The sequence below is a fragment of the Lepidochelys kempii genome, chromosome 6 (assembly GCF_965140265.1).
Source record: "Lepidochelys kempii isolate rLepKem1 chromosome 6, rLepKem1.hap2, whole genome shotgun sequence".
Classification (NCBI taxonomy): Eukaryota; Metazoa; Chordata; order Testudines; family Cheloniidae; genus Lepidochelys; species Lepidochelys kempii.
In genome coordinates this window covers 3,010,188-3,015,044 of record NC_133261.1, presented here as the reverse complement: position 1 = coordinate 3,015,044, position 4,857 = coordinate 3,010,188, and the positions used below count along the sequence as shown (strand labels likewise).

Below are 4,857 nucleotides of genomic sequence, written 5' to 3'. Positions count from 1 at the left end.
AGTGGAGCTGAATATCAAGTGTTGGCAGGTGTGTGTCCCTTGCCCTGCCCAGTGCTCTGGCTGGCGTCCCCCCTACTCCCAGTGCAGGGCTTCTAGTGCTTCCATAGGACTGGAAGGGACCTTGAGAGGCCATCTAGTCCCCTCCCCTGCACTCACAGCACAACTGAGTATTATCTAGACCATCCCTGGCAGGTGTTTCTCTCACCTGCTCTTAAAAATCTCCAATGGTGGAGATTCCACAAACTTCATAGGCAAGTTATTCCAGTGCATAGCCACCCTCACTGTTGGGATGTTTTTTCTAATGTCCAACCTAAACCATCCTTCCATGGGTTCTTGTGCTATCCTTCCCCGCCCACCGCCCACACACACACACACACACACGCACCCTCTTTTGCACTTTCATTCCTAATTTTATTCCTAAATTCTGTGTAATGGTATGGGTCACAGAAACCGCTTTGGAACTGTCACCCAATGTCCTGACACATGAAATTGAACATTTCACACTGAAGGTGGATGCCCCTAGCCACCAGCTTATAAAATCATTCTCTCTCTTTCTGGTCCTGTGATGCTTCCCATGTTTTGTCCACTGATCTCAGTTGGGGCCTGCAGACCTTGCAGGAATACAAAAAAAATTAATAATAATAACAACAGTGCAATAAAGAACAATACTCCCACGGGCTCTGAAAAATTACTTTGTAATGGGCTGGGAACTGAATTCACCTGTTTCCACTCCCCGTCAGTAAACCAGTGCAGACTTAAACAGATTCAAGAATTGGTTAGGAGTTTATTCATTGCTTTCTTCAGGGAATCCTTCACCTCCGTGTTCCTCAGGCTGTAGATGAGGGGGTTCAACATGGGGATCACCAGCGTGTAAAACACTGAGGTCACTTTGTCTGTGTCCATGGAATAGCTGGAGGTTTGGACGTAAATACATGAAGAAGAGGGTGCCAAAATACAGGACGACTGAGATCAAGTGCAAACTGCAGGTGGAGAAGGCTTTGTGCCGGCCCTCAGCAGAGCGTATCTGCAGGATGGTGGAGATGATATAGACATAGGAGAGGAGGACAGTCACAAAGCTGCTGACTGCAATGCAGCTCATGAAAGCAAACATCACAATCTCATTGATGCGGGTGTCAGAACAGAAGAGAGCCAACAGTGGGAGGACATCAGAGAAGAAATGATTGATGATGTTGGAGCTGCAGAATGACAGCTGAAATGTACAACACATGTATATCATTGAATCCACCACCCCCACAGTGTACACCCCAATCATTAGCTGTTTACAAAGGTGCCTTGACATGGTGACCATATAGAGCAGTGGGTTACAGATGGCCACATAACGGTCATACCCCATCACAGCCAGCAAGAGGCACTCAACATCTCCAAAAAAGAAAGAGAGATGCATCTGCACAGCACAGGCAGTGAAAAAAATGCTTTTCCTCTTGGCTAAGAAATTCAACAGCATCGGAGGGGAAATTATCAAGGAAAGGCAGAGGTCACAGAAAGACAAATTCCTGAGGAAAATGTACATGGGGGTGTGGAGTCGGGGATCAATTGTGATTAACAAGGTCATCCCCCCATTCCCCACCAGGGTGACACTATAAATCAGTAGAAACACTCCAAAAAGGGGGACCTGCAGCTCCGGACAATCTGTCAGTCCTGAGAGAATGAACTCAGTCACCTCCGAATGATTTCCCTCTTCCATCTCCTCTGAACAGTGATCAGGCAGCTACAGAGATGTTGGCAGGTGGATGGTGCAGAAAATCTGCCCCTTCTCTGTAATGAAGTAAGTGAAGATAAATGGAGATCATTTTCTCAATGGACATCAGTACCCACTCACGGAAGGGCTTAGTCCACAGAGCTAGATGTTCACGGCTGGTCATTCCAGGTGTTCGATAAAATGCACACTCTGTGCAAATACAATGATACGCAGGTTAATCATGCCCCACACACAAACACTCCTGTTCACTAATCCAAGCAACAAGTAGTGACTTGTGACTCCGCTGTGAGAGAATCAGTATAAAAGGATTATTCCATCGTTAAAGAAGGGGTGAGAGTAAAAGAGTGTCAATCTTTCCACCCTCTTTGGGCAAGGGGAGCTCTGTGGCTTGGCATGTCCGTTTGGGGTAAAGTTGCTCACTTTTCTCATTAACTTTTTGGCATTTACTGGAGCCTGCATGAAAACCCAGCGACATCATGGGAAGCCCTGGCTTCAGTGACTAGGTAATTGCCTACTTTTTTCCAACCAAGGAGGTCGCTCCTTTAGCTGAAGTTGTAGGAGTTGGGGCTGAGGCTTTTCGTGCTGAAGGTCTGGAATTCAATAGCTGCTGATCCCCATGGTGTCTCCATGTGTGTGTGTGACTGTAATTCGGGACAATAGCATGTACCTGTTGAGAAGAGAGAGAAAGAGATGTGGTGGCATTTCCCCATTGATAGAAACTGCCAATTTGGAGCATTCAGGAAGTTTTATACAGAGATGTGTGATCTATGGGACACGATTCCTGAAGCAACTGGGAATACCTGAGCTCAGAGAGCCAAAACATGTAATTAATGAATTCAGTAAACCAAAGCCATCCTCCGTGTAATTGGTGCCCTGGGGATTAATTTGACCTACTCTTTCTTACTGTGTTATTAAATGATGCAATTTCTACCAGAGTGACAGAGTATGAGGTTTGGGGTATATTTCATCCTGCTGTTTTCAGTGCAAGCTGGGTACTGCGCAGAGCAGATCCACAAAGGGTTTTTTTCTTTTGTGGAGACCAAAATCTATTAGCTAAAAATGTAATATTTCGACTTGGAAGTACCACGGGAGTTCCTCAGATACCACACACCACCAATCTCTTCCATGGGCCAGGCTCCCAGGCTGGACTACATCCCCCATGATGCATGATGGTCTCTCCTCTTGCTGAACTGCCCTGGAACATCACCAGAGTCCCGCAGCCATGGTTTAGGGAGGAGGGGAGTTTGGTATTTTGATGGAAAGCTTATAATTTCCAGGGAAAAGATAATTTCTCGGAAAAAATAGTTCATTGGAAAATCCAATTTCCTATTAAAAAAACCTTCTGAAGAAAAATTTTCAACCACCTTAGCAACAAATTTGGAATCAAAGGACCAGAAAGTTAGATACAGGTGAAACTTACTAATTGTTTGCAGCTGTAGCTGATATTTTCTCAGTTATTCGTGGTTTCAGAGTAACCTCAATGTCCTGGGCCCAGTAGGTGGAATGTAAAACCTGTAAAACATGTAAGAGTGCTCCAGATTATCTCACTATTTATAGCATGCCAATCATGATGGTATTTTATGTCCTTCCATTGCTAGGTTACTCCCCAAGGTAGAATCACAGAATCATAGAATATCAGGGTTTAAGGGACCTCAGGAGGTCATCTAGTCCAACCCCCTGCTCAAAGCAGGACCAATCCCCAACTAAATCATCCCAGCCAGGGCTTTGTCAAGCCTGACCTTATAAACCTCTAAGGAAGGAGATTCCACCACCTCCCTAGGTAACCCATTCCAGTGCTTCCCCACCCTGCTCATGAAAAAGCTTTTCCTAATATCCAACCTAAACCTCCCCCACTGCAACTTGATAACATTACTCCTTGTTCTATCATCTGGTACCACTGAGAACAGTCGAGATCCATTCTCTTTGGAACCCCCTTTCAGGTAGTTGAAAGCAGCTATCAAATCCCCCCTCATTCTTCTCTTCTGCAGACTAAACAATCCTAGTTCCCTCAACCTCTCCTCATAAGTCATGTGTTCCAGTCCCCTAATCATTTTTGTTGCCCTCTGCTGGACGTTTTCCAATTTTTCCACATCCTTCTTGTAGTGTGGGGCCCAAAATTGGACACAGTACTCCAGATGAGGCCTCACCAATGTCGAATAGAGGGGAACGATCATGTCCCTCGATCTGCTGGCAATGCCCCTACTTATACATCTCAAAATGCCATTGGCCTTCTTGGCAACAATGGCACACTGTAGATTCATATCCAGCTTCTTGTCCACTGTAACTCCTAGGTCCTTTTCTGCAGAACTGCTGCCTAGCCATTCGGTCCCTAGTCTGTAGCCCTGCATGGGATTCTTACATCCTAAGTGCAGGACTCTGCACTTGTCCTTGTTGAACCTCATCAGATTTCTTTTGGCCCAATCCTCTAATCTGTCTAGGGCCCTCTGTATCCTATCCCTACCCTCCAGCATATATACCTCTCCTCCCAGTTTAGTGTCATCTGGAAACTTGCTGAGGGTACAATCCACACCATTCTCCAGATCATTTATGAAGATACTGAACAAAACTTGCCCGAGGACTGACCCTTGGGGCACTCTACTTGATGCTGGCTGCCAACTAGAAATGGAGCCACTGATCACTCCCCTTTGAGCCCTAGGATCTAGCCAACTTTCTATCCACCTTATAGTCCATTCATCCAGCCCATACTTCTTTAACTTGCTGGCAAGAATACTTTGGGAGACTGTGTCAAAAGACCTGCCAAAGGCAAGGAACAACACATCCACTGCTTTCCCCTCATCCACAGAGCCAGTTATCTCACCATAGAAGGCAATTAGATTAGTCAGGCATGACTTGCCCTTGGTGAATCCATGCTAACTGTTCCTGATCACTTTCCTATCCTGTAAGTGCTTCAGAATTGAAAAGATAGGTTCACTCATTTTCCTTGATGGAGATCACATGATGACCAGAGGAGCTCAGGAGGAGACCACAGCATGCTACGGACTTCTGCAGTTCACAAAACTATCCCTCTTGCATGCATATTATCAGCACACAGAGCTCAGTTTAAGATGATAAACAAATCTATGGGTCAACTAAAATAGCAATGCTCTCATCGCAAATATTAATACATTTTTGATAAT

The 4,857-nt window shown here is 45.4% G+C and overlaps 1 pseudogene; it reads right to left on the bottom strand.

Moving 5' to 3' along the window:
- Positions 1-765: 765 nt before the first annotated feature.
- On the bottom strand, positions 766-1,705 carry LOC140913723 (olfactory receptor 5W2-like; annotated as a pseudogene).
- Positions 1,706-4,857: the final 3,152 nt, after the last annotated feature.